The sequence below is a fragment of the Lissotriton helveticus genome, chromosome 12 (genome assembly GCF_964261635.1).
Source record: "Lissotriton helveticus chromosome 12, aLisHel1.1, whole genome shotgun sequence".
Classification (NCBI taxonomy): domain Eukaryota; kingdom Metazoa; phylum Chordata; class Amphibia; order Caudata; family Salamandridae; genus Lissotriton; species Lissotriton helveticus.
The window spans coordinates 496,400,935-496,420,595 of NC_136073.1; positions in this window are offsets into that span (position 1 = coordinate 496,400,935).

Here is a 19,661-nt window from a genome sequence, read left to right on the forward strand (position 1 = left end):
GTTACTAAGCTAGGCAAATTTGGATTCTATGTCAGGACCGGAGGCTTCGGATTATGCTAGTTCAAAGCTTACTTACCACCAAATGCGCAATATCCACCACCGGTTTGAAATAAAACCTCTTAAAGGTGGAATCCGAAGACCAATCCGCCGCACACATCAAGTCTTCCAAACGCGCTCCTAGAGCAAACGCCTTGGACGCCATAGCTCCCCTAGCTGAGTGTGCTCCAAACCGACTAGTGTCAATACCTGCTTCTTGCATGACCCATCTCCCCCATCTAGCAATGGTGGGTGAAGAAACAGCCTTTTGTGGCGTTCGTAGAGCAATGAGTAATTGACGTTCACCCGGAGGACGAATTTCCAAGGTCATATCTTCGTACGCCTTTAGGCATTGAACAACACACTGCTTGGGAGTGTCAACAAACGCTGGATAAGAAATCGACCTCGACGCAGATTTTGTGCAACAACCTATAATAAACGTGACCCCATCCGGGGAGAAAACCCTTGCCGAGACATCCAGGGCCCGAACATCCGACACCCTGCGGCAAGACACCAAACACAAAAGCATGGCCAGCTTAGCCGACAACTCTTTCAAAGAAAGGTATTTATTAGGCTGCCAAGACAGAAACAAATTCAAAACGACATTAACGTCCCAAAGAACCGAGTAACGTGGTTCCCGAGGCAATGAAAGACGTATACCCCTTAGGAGCCTACAGACAAAGGGGTGTTCACCAACCGGAGATCCTTCCACTGGGTAATGAGCAGCCGATATCGCCGAGCACACCGCGTTAATGCTGCGATAGGCTAGCCCTTCCGAGGCCAACTCGGCCAGAAAATTCAAGATGGGAATGACACCCGCGACCATGGGATCCAAGTCTCGTCGAAGACACCAACGCACCCACCTAGTCCAGGCAGAACGGTAGCGTTTCGTGGTACTGACGGCCCACGCCTTGGACATAAAGTCCTCAGCCGATCTCAAAAGGCCCGGGAGCGACCAGCATCGCCTGAAAGTCGCCATGCCATGAGTTGAAGAGACCCCTGAGTTATAAGGGGATGCGACTCCTCGTCCGGATTGAGAAGAAGGCGATTAAATCGGGGGAGTAGGATTGTAAAATCCCAAGAAAGTTCCAGAAGAACCGGAAACCAAACTTGAGACCTCCAAACCGGCGTGATCACCACCAGCTCCGCCCTCTGACGGCGCAGTTGGGCCGCCATCCGTACCACCATCGAAAAAGGAGGGAACGCATACGCTTTTTCCTGACTCCAATCCTGTAGGAAAGCATCCATGGCCTCCGCTAGAGGGTCCGGCCTCCAGCTGAAGAACCAAGGAAGCTGATGATACAAGCGGAATGCAAACAGATCCACTGAAAAAGGACCCCAGAGGCTGTTCAACCATTGGAACACCCCAACGTCCAGCTTCCACAGGCTGGAATCCCACAAATGTCTGGAGTGCCAATCCGCTACTTGGTTGGCACGGCCCAGTAGGTACGGAGACGTGGTGAGCCAGACAGTAGTCCCAAAACTCTTTTGCAAAATTCGCCAGAGCTCCGGGTCGAGGACCGCCTAGGTGGTTGACGTATCGAACCACCGAGACATTGTTCATCCGCAGGAGAACGCACAAGTGTACTGAGTCCCTGGTCCAGCAGCGCACTGCAAAGGACCCCGCCAGCAACTCCAAACAGTTGATGTGCAAAGTTTGCTCCTCTGACGACCAGGCGCCGCATGTGGAAAAATCCCCACAGCGGGCTCCCCAACCCGACCTGCTGGCATCTGATTCTTTTACTAGATCCGGGACCGACCCGAAGATCGCTTGCCCGTTCCAGGCTTCCATGTGAGTGAGCCACCAAGACATCTCGTCTTTCACTTCCATGGACAGGGGAACCAACTGATCGTAAGTCATGCCCCTTCTGAGGTGATGCGCCTTGAGACGCTGGAGAGCCCGATAATGGAGGGGCCCCGGAAATATTGCCTGGATGGATGAGGAAAGAAGTCCCACCACCCTGGCAATCTGACGGAGAGAAGTGTGTCTGATCCTGGCCATCTTCTGGGACGGAAGGCTCAGTGAGGCCTGGATCGAGTCCACCACGAACCCCAGGAACACTACCCTCTGGGAGGGAGAAAGGACAGACTTGTCTTTGTTGATGACAAAGCCCAACTCCTGAAGCAGGGAAACCGTCTGATGAAGCTGGAGGCCCAGCTGCTCTGGACACTGGGCCATCAAGAGGATGTCGTCCAGGTAGACAATCATCCGAATACACTGGCTCCGCAGGAATTCCACTGCCGGATGGAGCAGCTTGGTGAAGCACAAAGGGGTAGAGGAAAGACCGAATGGAAGGGCCATTAACTCGAAGATCTGACTTCTCCAGCTGAATTGGAGGAAACGACGGTGAGGAGGATGGATGGGCACTACCAAGTACCCATCTTTGAGATCTAGGCGCACCATCCAATCGTTCGGGAGAAGGACGTCCCGAAGAAGATGGATTCCCTCCATCTTGAAGTGCTGGTAGACCAACCACACGTTGAATTCCTTGAGGTTGATTACCGGTCGTTTGCCGCCGTCCGTTTTTTCCACCAGAAATATGTTGCTGAGGAAACCCTCGGGATGCTGAACTGATCGACAGATGGCCCCTTTGCGAAGCAGCTCCGAGACCTCTCCGTCGATCAGTTGTGCGTCCGCCTCTGAAAACACGATAGGCCGCGGGGGTTCTGGATTGGTAGGGGCAATCGTAAAACTCTATGTGGAAACCGTGGATCGTTTGCAAGACCCACGCGTCCGTCGTAATCGCTGCCCACGCTCTTGAAAAAGCTGCTAGCCGGCCGCCAATGCGCACCTGTTCTGCAGGAATAACACTTACTGCCGGAATTGGTGTTGCCGGAATTGTTCTTGAAGCCTCCCCGGCCCCTGAAGCATTGACCCCTGGTGGGGTAAAAGTTGTTATAGTTGGCCGAGGAGTTGTACTGTCCTCGCCTGGAGCCTTGACCCTTGTTGAAGTTCTGACTGCCTCGGCCGGTCGCAAGGCCCCTACCGCGACCGACCCCACGAGAGAAACGTTGCTGGAAGACCCTCTTAATACTGGACTGGGCCTTGTCCAGCTATGTAAAGGTCAACACGAACTTGCCTAACTCTTTGATAAAAGGGTCTCCAAAGAGTCGCCCTTGGGCCACCGCCCCGGCCTCAGAGGAGGCCAAGTCTCCCAACTTCGGGTCCAACTTAATTAGGAGTGACCGCCGATGTTCGGTCGAGAGGGAGCAGTTGGCGTTGCCCAGAAAGATGACCACCCTCTGCGCCCAATTTGACAGGACATCCGGCGATATCACGGCACCCGTCACTTTCGCCTCTTCGGCCATGTCTAGAATCTTAGTGATGGGTCCTGTAGCGTACAGCAGTTTATCCTGACAGGAATGCCAGGAATGGTCAATGCCTTTTCGGGGATCTTTTACAAACTTCGTAAGGAATGTGGCCATTTTGGAATCTAGCTCTGGCGTCATAGCCACCTTCCCCTCCAATGTAGGCTGGGGACATTCACCCCGCAGACAGCTCCTTGCCTCCTTTTCAAGGGGCTTACGGGGACGCCCCACCACAAACTTCGCGCCCTAGTGGCCGCACGGGCCACAAAACTCCAGGCAATCGCAAAAGGAACGACGGAGCGCTCCCGCGATTAAAAAGGGAACTCTGTCGGGCAAAACAGTGTAAACATACCAATAACACCCCCCAGAGCCCTCTACTAGCACAAGAACTCGCTAGGAAATTCAAAATAGCAATACAAGAATGCCCACAAGAGATGAAGAAAAAAGGTACTTAACTAGTTGCGAAGCAGCGAAGAAAGAGGACGAGGACTCAAGATGGAGGACCTATCTACGTGTTATGGACACTGTTGAAGGACTAGTATTGGACTCTATTCGTATGGAATGATGGGAGTGATAGTTTGTTGGACATTATAAATCTGTGTTTTTTACCGTTTAATGCTTTTTTACCTTGCTTTGGGTATATATAAGCATATGTTCAGCTTTTCTGGGCTGCTGTGAATTTTGTAAAATAAAAAGCGAAGAAAGGAAAAGCATAATCCGAAGCCTCCGGTCCTGACATAGAATCCACTAAATATTAATGACACAGCAGCCTTTCTTTTATTCAGTGACATTTTTACATTGGTAAAGTAATGACGATAATCAAATTAGTAGAACCGGAGATATGCAATTGGAAAGATTTCGGTGAAAATAGTGCTTAAGAGCATAAAGCACCAGACTGGCAAAAAAGTCACAAGTCCAGGCTGACTGTGATAGAGCACAGACGGTATATGGGTGAGCAAACTACCTCAAATCCTAGTTCGGAGTATTGCGAGATACGCATTTAGTATGCGTTATGCAGTGATGGTTGCTATGAGCTGTGGGCTGCGAGGAGAGGCCCCACATCAAAGATGCGATGTGAAGTGGTGGTTTCATAGACCTGTTGGGTCCTGCTTTGAGGATGTGTCGCCTAGTGGTAGTTCCGATGCGGAGCTTCAAGGTGCACTGTGTCGGTTCTGTTCAAAGACCACAGCTGGGCTGGCAGAGCACTTTTAGGCCCACTTACTTCCAAGAGTCCAAGCCTAGGGTGACACTACGTGGGGGGCAGGACTCACAGAAGGCAGAGCTAAGGTGCAGGGTCCAAGGTGGTTGGAATCTTTTGTGTCCCTGATCAGGAGGCCAGCCAACTAGCCCTTGGAGTCACTCTGGTGGTCCTGGCTTCAAGATGTAGTTTCGGTTCTTATCACGCAGGCAACTGGGCAGCAGAGCTGCAGCCCTTGTTGCAGCAGAGCAGCACAGCAGTCCTTCTCAATCTTCCACAGGTCCACAGGAGTACTTAAGAGTTGGGTCTGAGGGGTACAATATTTATACCTAGGTACCCCACTGAAATAGGAGGAAGTTCTGGAGGTTTCCACCCTCAGAGGCGTTTGGACTTTATTTCTCTTTGTTCTTGCCCCAGCTTGTCTGGGCCACAAAAGACTATTGTCAAACCCCTGTATCATTGTGCTGGACAAGGCCTTTGTGAGATGCAAGTGTGGTAGAAGACAGCTCCCCCTTATCAAGTCAGAGATTGCCCTTCCTGCCAACATCAATTTCGCCTTTGTCTCACTGTCTGGACGTTTTACACAAAGTCTAACTGCCAGCTACACTTAGTCATGTGACCCAGGATGCAGGCTGCAGGCACTAAAAGGTTGGGACCAGAAAATGCCAACTTTCTAATTCTAATATTCAGAAGTGTCACATGAAATCTGATTTTACCAATAAAGATGGTTTTAAATAGTAATTCTCTAGACACCAAAGTGATACATTCCTTCCTGCTCCCAATTGAATGTATCACTTCTTAAGTGTAATAAGTGAACACAATGTTATCCTGGGGGAGAGGCAAGCCTTGCAGCAGTGAAAAATGATTTTAAGAATTGTTCACTACCAGGACATGTAAAAGTGTAACGTACAGTTCCAACCTTTTATGTACACTTTATCCTGCCAAGTGAGCTTGTTTTGGGCGACCCTACGGGTGACTTCTATGCATTTAAAAGGAAGGTTAAGGCTTGGAAAAATGTTTATTTTTCCAGGTCGAGAAGGTAGTTTAAACCTGCACATACAATCTTCAATGTTAGGCCTGAGATATATTTAAAAGAGCTGCATAAGTCTGCAATACATTCAGTGCTGCAGGCCCACTAGTAGCATTTAATTTACATGCCCTGGGTAAATTTGATTTGATTTGATTTGACTGTTTGTGCATGTGTGGTTGGTGGACATACTATGTAGTATCCCACCCCTTTTTTATTCAGGCACTATCATTCTTGGCAAACATACCATCCCAGGGATGTTCTATATCATTTGATGTGCATGGTTTTGATACCTACGGGGTTATATTTACATCTTATCTACAGACTGTTCATGCATATGTGGTTGGTGGACATTTTAGGAGTAACATGGGCCAAAGTGGCATACCATTTGAAGGTAATGAAATATCAACTCAATTAACAGGTATCATCCTGGGGGACACTATTGCCCGATTTGGAATTGGATGATTTGTTTTAGCTTTTATCATGAGCATGCTTTCTTGCCAGATTCGGCAAATGAACATGGAGATTGCTGAATACAAGTATGGAAGCAAGGAATAATATTTACTAAGACATCTATGTTTACTCAACTCAATGTATGGGTTAAAGTGTTTATAACTTTAGAAATAGAGGGAGATCATTGAACATGGAATGAAAAATACTGTAAATTATCATTACCTTTGGACAATTCAAATATATCTTGAATGTTGCACTCCTCTCCTCACCATGTTATGATTCTTGTAAACACTTAGGGCCAACATCATTTTCTAACGCAAAGTGGGAAGCAGTTTGGTAGGTCCCCTTCTTTAGTGGGGCTCCACTGTACTCATGTCCCTACATGGGCTTAACGATTTTGAATGTCTGAATGTTAGGGGGTTGTGTATGGTTATTGTTATGTACATGTTTGCAATTGTATAGTTGTATTATTGATGTGAAATGTGCTCCTTTTTTCTTTTGATTTGACTTATTGTGTTATTTATTTATGTTTTATTGTTTGTGGAGTTTTCTTATATATGTCTTTTTGTGCATTATTTACAGCCCTGGTGAAGTTCAAATGTTTTTTGAATAAAAGGTGTTGGCTGGATGTTGTTTTGATGGATTTTATACAAATAGGCTGTGGTGTTTTAGGTTTAAACCTATAATAACTGATAAAACCCCACTGAAAGAAAAATAGCCCTCACCGGAGAAAACATATAAACACTGAAATAACACCTGGACAACCACAAACTAAATGCCATTCAAAGAAAGGAAAAAGAGTGAAAGAGTCATTTTTTTCTTCCTGAAGGGGTCAATACAATGTAACTTTGTTTTACAAGTAGCAGTAAGAAAGACTGGCTAACATTATTCTGCTTGAGTTTTGATCTTTAGGGATGCCACTCAAATATTGTTTCTTCTTCCTTTTACTTTTTCAGTTTTGTGGCCTTTGGTCTAAAGATGCAGGGTTTAGTTTCATGTTTTAGGTATAGTTTAATAATTTTATAAACTTTAGAGAACCAGGAAATATCAAACTCATATTTTATATTTTGGCTGCATTTGATTCTTTCAGCGATAGGTAAAATGGCTGGTTTCATAAAAATCTTTCCTAATATGTGTCATCACATTTACCCACAGAGAATGGGTAAAAACCCTTAATACATCAGACCATAGTTTCTAGTGGGTCAGTATTGATAGTAGGTGAATTGCCAACACCTTTAAACATTTAATGCAAGGTATAGTGACAAGTATATATATCACCAAGCATCTGGGATAGTGGTGAAAACATGACACCAGACTTTTGGAAAACATGGAACGCCGTGTCACTTGTAATGCTCTGCAAAAAAGCTTCTTTCCAAGTTCAACAAAGATTGGAGTGATATTGTTTGTATTTGCAGTGATTCAGCTACGTATATAAAAAAGTTGTGTGATGACCTGTCAAAATTGATACCCGAGCTGAAGTGATTCCCTGGAGTAGATCCTTGCCACTTGTTAGATGGTATCCTGAAAGCATCTTTACAATCTTAAGAGTTAATGAGGGATGCTATTGACTTTTTAGTCCATTCTGGTGCATTGGTTTCTAATGCACAGGAACTAAAACGCAAATATTTATCATTTCGTGCTTTATGTGGCATCAAAGAAAGAGTCATCCCAACTGTGTCCCTTAGCTGATGGTTCTCAGCCCAATGGGCTAAGAATGCTGAGAGGGCCTTTTCACAGACGTTTACATGGGAAGGAAAGAGCGAGCGCACATGACCCAAAGACTCACTGAAGAAGTATTGTATTGGGAAGCTTGGCTCAATGGTTAGAGCAGCAGACACTGATGCAGAGGTCTGGCCCGGGACCAGGGTTCAATTCCCGCCTCGGCAGCTCTTGGACTCAATTTCCCCGGACCTGATAATTCTTGCCTCGGTGCCTAGTCTAATCATGGGTCCCACTCTGTGACTCTGGGCAATAGCTTGCTTAATATCCACAACGGCCCCAGCAGCGCTTGGATGCCTGGCTTCACCTTGGGGGTGCCCAGGAGTGGACATTTCACAGGAAAGCCAGGATGGGTTGCACAGCGGTATGAATACAGCGCTACGAGACCTCTGGGTAGAAGTGTGCTATATAAATACAAACACATTTACATTTGTATGGTGTACTACAATGAGATTATTTGCAAAAATCTATTTGGACCTCATATACACTATAAGTACACTGTCTATATACCATATTCTTTCAGTGCAGAAAGCAAGCAATAATAAAAGCAAAACGTTCCATAAACACCTGAAAAACACTTTTTCTGTTGTTTTTAGTGGCGCGAAAACGTGTAACCACTGATAACAACTGTTTTTTAAGATATTGAAAACACTGAAAAAACCCCACCAGAATTTACCAAAAATAGAAACTGAAAACAGGAAAGCCTAACAATACATGAAAACTTAATAAAAGCAACCCATTCTTTTTACAAAACCAAGGATTTGTTGACTGATATATCTCTAGGTGCCTCACTCCACTTTATTGTTTCAAAAATGATCATGAACATAGTACACCCTTACAAAACATAAAACACACAGAACATGAAATCTTTAATTTACTCAAATTGATGGACTTAACAGGACCTTAAGCTGACAATGTAAGGATTAGAAGTCAAAAGTAATTTGACCTTCACTCACTGTCACTGATGATGCGGCATAGGAGGCAATGGGTTACTAATGGATTGTCCCACTTAAAGTAATTTGCCACAACTGAAGTGGTATGGGATTTGCAGATATTGCATAACACATGACAGAGATATCAAGAGCATCTCTTTTTGTTTTTGTTTTTTAGTCCTCATCTCAACTATAAGTATGTAGCAGGGTGTTACAGCCGTTGTTGTGTCTCTGGGCTCCCTCCGGCCAACTGCAATTGCTTAGGTCTCCCGACCAACTCCTTACACTGGAGTTAAGGTGTAATCATCGGACCAGGTGCCTGCTCTGTTGATTACCTAAACAACCTTAGATCTTGGCCCAGGTTAACAAGGGGTTGCCAGAGATTGGTCCGAGTGCTGCTAGGGCCAGTAAAATCAAGGCGAGCCATTGCCAAAACAGATTTGGCCAGTCTTCAGTCCACCCCCTTTTGTACCGCTTTTGGCTGCCATAAGTGTGACAGGGTAGGCTCAGACGTGAGTCCCTTGCTCACTTTGCCACTGGATTCAAGCAAGCCGGGCTGAAGACGGCTGGAATGCCAGAAACCGGTCCTCGGAAGCTTGTTTCCGGTCCAGGGAAGGCATGGCTTGGCAGTTCGGGCTGGACTGTTCCCATGAGGCACAAGGTCAGACTGATTTGCATATAGCCATGTCTGAACTGGGGTGGCAGAGTGGGCTAAAGAACGGTGACGGATTTAACCCAGATCTTTTGACTGGGTGTGAGTGTTTGATTGGTTCAGATGCTCCGTCCATCACTACCCCCTTTTGTACCGCTTTTGGCCGCCATAAGTGTGGAAGGGTATGCTCAGACGTGAGTCCCTTGCTCACTTTGCCACTGGATTCAAGCAAGCCGGGCCGAAGACGGCTGTAATGCCAGAAACCGGTCCTTGGAAGCTTGTTTCCGGTCCAGGGAAGGCATGGCTTGGCAGTTCGGGCTGGACTGTTCCCATGAGGCACAGGGTCAGACTGATTTGCATATAGCCATGTCTGAACTGACGTGGCAGAGTGGGCTAAAGAACGGTGATGGATTTAACCCAGCTCTTTTGGCTGGGTGTGAGTGTTTGATTGGTTCAGATGCTCCGTCCATCACCACCCCCTTTTGTACCGTATTACAAAGGTATGGCACACCTGAAGCCATCTTGATCGGAATAAAGTGGTAACTCTTAAAACATTTAATTTAAAAAGGAACAAAATGAGGGGGTATATATTGCCATAGAAAGCATAATTAGTGCTGCAGAAAGAAAAATTAGGGCACATTTTGAGTGACTTCTCAAATCCTCTTCTATTTCATTAAAACATTCTGACATGCAGTCTCCCAAGATGGCCACCAGAGACAAAATAGCCCAAATGTAGCCCAAATATCACCCAGAAGTAGCCCAAGTATAGCCCAATGACAGAATTTCCCAGAGTGTTTTAAAGAACAACCAGAGCGCTAACAGTCTTACTTATGACAAAAGTATGGCACACCAGAAGCCATCTTGATTGGAATGAAGTGGTAAGTCTGAAAACATTTAATTTAAAAAGGAACAAAATGAGGGGGTTCATTTTGCCATAGAAAGTATGATTAGTGCTTCAGAAAGAAAAATGAGGGCACATTTTGAGTGACTTCTCAAATCCTCTTCTATTTCATTAAAGAATTCTGACATTCAGTCTCCCAAGATGGCCACCAGAGACAAAAGAGCCTAAATGTAGCCCAAATATCACCCAGATGTAGCCCAAGTATAGCCCAATGACAGAATGTCCCAGAGTGTTCTAAAAAACAACTAGAGCGCTAACAGTCTTACTTATGACAAAAGTATGGCACACCAGAAGCCATATTGATTGGAATGAAGTGTTAAGTCTGAAAACATTTAATTTAAAAAGGAACAAAATGAGGGGGTTCATTTTGCCATTGTAAGTATAATTAGTGCTTCAGAAAGAAAAATTGGGGCACATTTTGAGTGACTTCTCAAATCCTCTTCTATTTCATAAAAAAATTCTGAAATGAAGACTGAAACATGCACTTTGAATACCAGCAGCAGACTTCCCTGGTGAGCAGTGGATTTACTACAGTGATCTAATGAGCAACTAGAGTGCTAACATTCAGAATTTATGGCAAATGTGTGACACATCTGAATGCCTTCTTGATGGAACCAAAGTAAACAAGCATTGAAAATGCAATAGATCTCGCCCTCGTTTAAGTTAAAGCCATTCTGTTTGTGATGAGGTGGCTTTTTAGCTTTGCTTTTATTAGTGTTTTTCAAACTTTCATGTAAATAACATGCATATGTATCCATATATGTTTATGTATGCATGCATTTATATTTGTATTTATATACATATGCAGAATATATATGTTTATATATGTATGTATATATATAAAATTCACTGAAAAAACCATAGGTTATAGACCATATATAGTTAGGAATTAGCATTTACAAAACCTTGAAAATTCACTGAAAAAACCATAGGTTATAGACCATATATCGTTAGGAATTAGCACTTAAAAAACCTTATTTTACTCACACAAAACCATTGAAATTCCATATATAGTTAGTTGCACTAACTATATATCGCGCACCCGCAATCCACTGCTGATGATGTCACATATTACATCATTCATGACATGGTCAGTGACATCACTGATGACATCACTGATGACATCTCAAATGACATCACTGATGACATCACTGATGACAACATCCAGTGACTGTATGTTTCTGTAAAGTTAAAATGTGTCTTACATATTGAAGAATGAGTGGAAGTATAAGTGTCTGGACAAAGGATTTAGTAGGTGCATGACTGAATGTATGAGTGAGTGATTAAATGTGTCTCACTGAGTGCATGGGTTAGTGACTAAACTGTCTTAATTTGTGCATCATTATGTCTGTTGTTCTGTAAACTGCTGCATGTGTTGATCAGTAGCTATATGATTAACTATATGGGTTACTGATTGATTGTCCAAGTATTTGTATGGGAGACTGAGTGTGTGTGTGGCTGGCTGGGAGGTGTGTGACTCTGTGCAGATCAATGTGTACTTGTATCAATGATTGTATAAGAAGGTAAGTATGTGTTAGTATATGTTTGAAAATGTAAGGTGCTCTATGTTTAACTGTATAGACAAGAAAATGGAAGTGTCATTGATTCTTTACAGGACTGACTAGGTGTGTGAGTAACTCCATGGATGAGTGGGAGACTGTGAGTGTCTGTATAGGTGTATGAGTGCATATGATAGTGTTGTAAAGATGAGTGATTGTATGTATGAATGATTGTATGGGTGAATGAGTGAAGGTGTGTGTAGACGTAGGAATCAGTGAGTGCGTATGTGGTAACTAGTATTGGTGTGTCAATGGTTTCAAAAATTATACTCTGTATTTAACACTGGGTGAAACAGAGGTTATATTAAAATGTGAGGAGATGCATTGTATTGTCACATGAATGATATCATCAGTGATGTGGTCATTGATGTCAAATGAGATGTCATCAGTGATGTCATCAGTGATGTCATTTGAGATGTCATCAGTGATGTCATCAGTGATGTCACTGACCATGTCATGAATGATGTAATATGTGACATCATCAGCAGTGGATTGCGGGTGCGCGATATATAGTTAGTGCAACTAACTATATATGGAATTTCAATGGTTTTGTGTGAGTAAAATAAGGTTTTTTAAATGCTAATTCCTAACGATATATGGTCTATAACCTATGGTTTTTTCAGTGAATTTTCAAGGTTTTGTAAATGCTAATTCCTAACTATATATGGTCTATAACCTATGGTTTTTTCAGTGAATTTTCAAGGTTTTGTAAATGCTAATTCCTAACTATATATGGTCTATAACCTATGGTTTTTTCAGTGAATTTCAATGGTTTTTTAATAGCAAATATCATAAGCTGTCGAATGTCAAGTACGTGGTAAGTAAAAACATTTTCGTGTTTATGCACACTGATCTGCTTTGAATGCTGCCCCCCCCCCTCATTTCTATTAGGAGTACTCTCTCTTTGCAGATAGTGAAGGGTAGTTAACGCAGGCCTTTGCCCCCGTTGTAATCCGTCGTGCCTGCTTCTCTCTCCATTTGATTGATTGTTCTCTTTGGTTCATTCTCTATTTACAAACAAGCACAGAGTCGCAATACTCTGTTTAGTCTTTGCAGATAGCGAAAAATCGTGTAAAAAAACAAAAGGAATCGAGCAAAATCAGTAGGCCACTAATGGGATCTCTTTTTGACCTCGCTAAAATAGAAACATTAGGAACAACCTGTTGAAAATAGCAATGTGTATGTACATAAGCGGCGTTCATTTGTGTTCACAGTACCCCTTGTTGATTGTTTGAATCGAGCATTGAATTGTTCGAAGTTGGTTCTCTTAAGGATCTTCTCTGCCTGCAAACGAGGAAGAATAGGAATATTCTCTCTCCCTTTGCAGATAGTGAAGGGTAGGTAACGCAAACCTTTAACACGTCGTGCCTATTTCGTTCCTCATTGATTGATTGTTTGCCCGAACATTGACTGTTTGGGAATTGGTTCTTTTTGGAGGTATTCCCTGTTTGCAAATAAACGTAGGAAAATCTTTGCAAGTAGTGAAAGGGTACGTAATGCGGACCTTTCTCCCCCGTTGTAATCTGTCATGCCTATCTACTCCCCACTGATTGATGCACCTGTTTCACCCGGACCATTTACTAGAGATAGGTCATCTGGCCCGACCAGAGAGCACCCCTAGTGAAAAGGACATATGCAATAATAACGAAGTGATCACTGTATCCTGTTAACAGAAACTTTAGCATGAAACAACCTGGAAAGAAAAGAATAAGAAAACGAAAATCAGTAGGCCACTGATGAACTTTTTATTAAATAACAAACAAAGAAACGATAACAATACGTAATGATAAAACCTATTATTGTCCTAGAAACAAGAAACGTTAGAAGTAAGCCCGTAATAAGAAACCTGAAAACATCGCCCCTCACTGCCCCAAAACGTGTCTGTCCCACCGCCTGCCACGGCCAAATAACGGCAAACTGGGAAAGATACAAGTCAGCAGACATCCGCCCCATTCTAGAAACTTCCAAAGTGCAACAGGTTTTCGGCTACGCCCAGCCGGAAGCAACACATATAAGGCGGGTCCTGCTGCCAACCGTCGGCCAGGAGATCATCACGTAGGGTGTAGCCGGAGGAGAGGCCGAGGCCAGCGGGACCCGGCCAGGGGGATTGACAACACTGGAGAGTTTCAGGGGGGGAATGTCCGTGTCCTCGACCCTCCCCTCTCTCTCCCAGTCCGGCCGCGATGGCCCTTGAGAGTTGCAGGTTGTCCCCCCACACTCTCTCCCGGTCCGGCCACCAACGGCCGGGCGCTGGGGCCGACGGGATCCGGCTGCAGCCGATGAGCCAAGGAACCCGTTCATGGGGCCAGAGCAAAGGGCGCCCGGCCGCCAACCGCCGGAAGCCCGGCCCGAAGACGGACGGGACATTTCTTCTTTCTTCTATAATTGCTGCAACAACCCTGGGGGGGGATGTCTTGCACATGCCTCCGACCCCCCCCTCTCGTCCTCATCGCCTGGTCCGGCCATAACAAATGTCAAGCGAGACGCCGTGGGGTGCACTGGGAGGGAGAGACGGTGCGAACAGGCCTCTCCCGCCTCCCCAGGTGGAGGCTTCCCAGCTGCACCCTCAGCGCTCCAGGCGCCCGGAAAAGGGTTCTTCCACTGTGGCGATGCTGCAACGTCTCGCCCGGCAGGGTGGAGCCCGTCCGCTCATTTGACCCCGCGATCGCCAGTAGCTACCGAACTCTCAAAATGGCGGTCGACCTGGCAAGAGCGGGCCCAGCATAAAGAAATGGCCCGGTCACTGGTTGACTCCACCACCGTAGTCCTCCACGACCTTGAAGATTCTAGAGGAGCCGCGGGAGTCCCCGACCCCCGCAGACACCCCCGATGGGGAATGACTGCCATGATCGCCCGTGGAGTGACGAAACTGTAGCCGCGGGACGTGCTGGCGCCAGCCTCAGTTTGAATGACTAGAATCCTGCAGACCTCAGTTCCGGTGAAAGCACAGTGTGACCCGGTAGGAAAAATTGTTGCACCCCCTCCCCTTTTTGACTGATGGTTCAAACCACCGATCCTTTCCTTTGCCCTTTTAACGGAACTTTGGACTGCCCCCCCCCGCGGCACCCCACGCCGTTATTTGCTGGGCGGCAACTTACTAGACATCACCTTCGTGACATCCAGATTTCAGGGAGTTCTGCTGCCTTGGAACTATTCGCACAACAGACCGCTACTGACAACCCACCCCCCGGGACGCCCCACGCCGGATACCCAAATCAGTGCGGCACCCAGGCAACATCTTCTGAATTTTCATAATTTGAAAGAACTAGTAACATGTCCTCATCAGGAATTTCCTCTTCAATCATCTCATCAGGAATTTCCTCATGAAAAGTCTGCAATGATGATTCTTGTAACTCTATGGTCTCCAAACATTCGATAAATTCGCCATCAAGAGATTGATCAAAAAAATCATTCAAGTCATCTCCTCCTTGTGAGAATATTTCATTATTGGTGCTGTCAATTTCAATAAATGTAGTGGATAATTCAAAAGAAATTGCCACGGTCTCTTCGTTGTTTAAATGTTTTTACTGTTTTTGTTTTGTTGTATATATCTATAAGTTATTAAAGTTTTATATTCCTACTACTTTGTTGGAGTGCTATATATTTTTAATGTGACACATAATTGTTAAAACTTTGATGTACAAAGAGTCATCCCTGGAATCTTCCGCTTCAGGCTCGGTCCCCTCCCCAATCACAATACAGGATGGTTTTCAGATAGTAGGAACACGTGTGGTGTGACGGATCTCATCGGGTGTGGGCCTTGATCTACTATAACTCCTTTGAAGAGGGGTGATTCTTTACAGCTGGGGCCATAAACTACATCTGCAGGGCTAGCTGATAGCCTGGACAATCGGACACAGAGGAAGAGGAGTGTCAGAGGGTGCGGTAGTGAATAGGGCGAAAGGGAGGTGTCGGGCGGGCACAGAGTGTGATTCTCAGGGAAGAGCAGCGCAGATGGGGGGAGGTTTATTGCCCATGCATAAGACAGAGAGCGGGGGTGACCAGTGCCTGGGGAAGATGCTTGCGAGGGTGGGGAGCCATGCTACGAATCGACAGCGTGCAGAGAGTGGGTCTGGTCAAGGCATCTAAAATGGCTGCCGTGCACGACAAAAGTGTGGCATTTCAAAAAAGGCAAGATGGCGCAGACAATGTTTTTCAACACTTCCTCATTTCCTTCGAATCGTACGTTAACAGACGTTGGTGCATATTACCAAAGTTAAGCGATATTTATCGCTAACGATGCTTAGCAACAAATTTTTTACCGCTAAGCATCGTCAGAAATTATCGAAGATAAACCTTGCTATTATCAAGGTTTATCGCAAATGCGATAAAAAACGGCCGCAATGCATGAATATCGCTAAAAAGTCAGCGATATTCATGCATTACCGAGCTAATGCTCTTAGCCATGTTATCCACCTCCCATTGGATAACATGGCTAAGAACTGCTCAGGGCAGGTGTTAGTTTTTGGAGATATTCGCGCTTAGCGCGAATATCTCCAAAAGTTGGTAATAGGAGATAGATATCTTGCATGTTGTAATGCAAGTTATTGTGGTATATGGAACTCATACCATAATCTCTCAGGAAAGCAGAAACTGATCCTTTTGGGACCGCCTGAGAAGGCCTAGGGGGTGAGGGGTACTCTACTTTGCCCCCTTTTCACGTTCCGAACTATTTTATTTTACTCTCTTCTGTAATTACACAAAATGGCAGCGATAAGATGCATCAGAGACAGACAGTGAGAGAAAGGAGGCCGGAGATGAAGAAGAGATGTCAAATACACATTGGAGATAATATAGTGGGAGAAGGGAAGTGAATATGAGTAAACTTACCATGTAACATAAAAATGTTGCACTCTATACTATAAGTCTCATTTTATACTACAATCACTTCGCTACAACCTCATAAATTAAAAATAAAAATGAATAATGTCTCAAACAATTTTTGATTTCTAAATATAAATTTATTCTTCTGAATTTTCAAAATTTGAAAGAACTAGTAACATGTCCTCATCAGGAATTTCCTCTTCAATCATCTCATCTGGAATCTCCTCATGAAAAGTCTGCAATGATGATTCTTGTAACTCTATGGTCTCCAAACATTCGATAAATTCGCCATCAAGAGATTGATCAAAAAAATCATTCAAGTCATCTCCTCCTTGTGAGAATATTTCATTATTGGTGCTGTCAATTTCAATAAATGTAGTGGATAATTCAAAAGAAATTGCCACGGTCTCTTCATTGTGAGCCATTTTATTTTGAAATTGCTTGCTGTAAATTGCAGAAAAAAATAATCACTTTCATTTATCGTTTTTAGTAATACTTAATATAAAACTAACTTTATCAAGTATTTAGTATAACAGAAGGTCTGTAAAGAAATAACAGAAAACTTTTTTCAAATTATCTTCAAGTGTACAACATAGTTCCCCTTACAAATTAACAACTCACCTTTTTAAAAGTAGGAGAAGTGTTAGTACTGTGTAAATCAAACACCAGAAATTGACCACCAAAAATTCCTCACAAATGTACCTCAGACAGTAGTATCACAAAATGGCTGTGGTTTCCTCTCATTTTAGATATATACATAACCAATTAACTTTCATCACACACAAATACAAAACCAAAGTAACATTTTAATTGGTTCTAAATTTCAACACTTTCAAATGTGTTTTCCCCATGCAATTTTCCATAGGACATTTAGATACGTCTACAGCCTGAATGGCTGAACGGAATTACACCAAACTTGGCAAAATGGTACATCAAACCTAAGAGGTCAGGGAGGATCTACTATGCCCCCTTATGGTCATTTGCCCCTTCGCTTTGGCCTCCTCTTGTCTCTCGATCCTACCGAGAGACAAGATGGCGGCCGCTACGGACTGTTTGGAATGTTTACAGACGCCGGAGAACCAATCAGCTTCGCAAAGCTCCGTAACGCGAAAAGTACGCGAAGCGGAGCGCTGTTACAGATATATATCTTTTTTTGAACGTTAATTTCTCAAAATCCACTGGAGCACATATATTGAGACCTAGCAAAGGCACATCGGGCTACCAGTCCCTAATATTTTGCCAAGTATCGTGCAAATCCATTCAGCCGTTCGATTATTATTATTATTTTTTTTTTTTTGCCCCACGGGGCCCTTTTAAAACCTCCACATCAAACCTAGGGGATCAGCGAGGATCTACTATGCCCCCTTATGGTCATTTGCCCCTTCGCTTTGGCCTCCTCTTGTCTCTCGATCCTACCGAGAGACAAGATGGCGGCCGCTACGGACTGTTTGGAATGTTTACAGATGCCGGAGAACCAATCAGCTTCGCTTCACAAAGCTCCGTAACGTCAAAAGTACGCGAACTGGAGCGCTGCCCGGTCCGCTGTTACAGATATATATCTTTTTTTGAACGTTAATTTCTCAAAATCCACTGGAGCACATATATTGAGACCTAGCAAAGGCACATCGGGCTACCAGTCCCTACAATTTTGCCAAGTTTCGTGCAAATCCATTCAGCCGTTCGGGCTAAAAGTGAGGCCAACCGCCCTATGGAAAACTCAATGTTAAAAACACGTTTAGGGACCCCCCTTTTTTCTCGGCCCCCCCTTGACGAACCCCCCCAAATTTCCAGCTCAGAAACAAAATGTTCAATTTTCCTGAAAATTTCAGCCAATTCCGTCCACAAACGCCAGAGTTATTAGACATAGAATTTTCAAAAATCTCATAGAGAAAAAATCCTAACTATATATACCTACTGGCGACCGCCAGTAGGTAATATACATACATATATAAATAAATGTATATGCATATATATGCATATATATATGTGTGGATATGTGTGCGTGTAGAGAGAGGTAGAGGTGTAGAGGTGTAGAGGTAGAGAGAAAGAGGTAGAGAGGTAGAGACTAGTAGAGAGAGAAGTAGAGAGAGGTAGAGAGGTAGAGAGTAGAGAGTAGAGAGTGGGAAATAGAGAGTAGAGAGTGAGTAGTAGAGAGTAGTAGAGAGCAGTAGAGAGAGTAGCAGAGAGTGATTAGTAGAGAGTAGTAGAGTGAATAGTAGAGTGAGAAGTAGAGCGTAGTAGAGAGTGAGTAGTAGAGAGTGAGTAGTAGAGAGTTGTAGAGTGAATAGTAGAGTGAGTAGTAGAGAGCAGTAGAGAGTGAGTAGTAGAGAGTAGTAAAGAGTGAGTAGTGGAGAGTAGTAGAGAGTGAGTAGTAGAGAGTGAGGAGGAGAGAGTTAGTAGTACAGAGTGAGTAGCAGAGAGAGAGAGAATAGTAGAGAGTAGTAGAGAGTGAGTAGTAGAGTGAGTAGTAGAGAGAAAGTAGTGGAGAGTGAGTAGTAGAGAGTTGTAGAGAGTTAGTAGTAGAGAGTGAGTAGAAGAGTGAGTAGTAGAGTGAATAGTAGAGAGTGATTAGTAGAGAGTAGTATAGAGAGAGAAGTAGAGAGTGAGTAGTAGAGAGTAGTAGAGAGTGAGAAGTAGAGTGAGTAGTAGAGAGTAGTAAAGAGTGAGAAGTAGAGGGAGAGTAGTAGAGAATGAGTAGTAGAGAGTAGAGAGTAGTAGAGAGTGAGTAGTAGAGAGTAGTAGATAGTGAGTAGTAGGTAGGGAGTAGTAGAGAGAGAGTAGTAGAGAATAGTAGAGTAGTAGAGAATGCCTAGTAGATAATGAGTATTAGAGAGTAGTGGAGTAGTAGAAAGTGAGCAGCAGAGAGTAGTGGAGAATATTCCAAAGCTTGGCACAGCACCAGTTGTACAACAAGTCCAATCAAATCATATCACTTAGAGTCCTTAATGAAGCGCTGAATCTTGGTGTATATTCAAATGCTTTTATTTTCCTTAAGTTTATGTACCACAGCCAGCCGACCCGTTTCGTTCTGTACAACAGAACTTCTTCAGG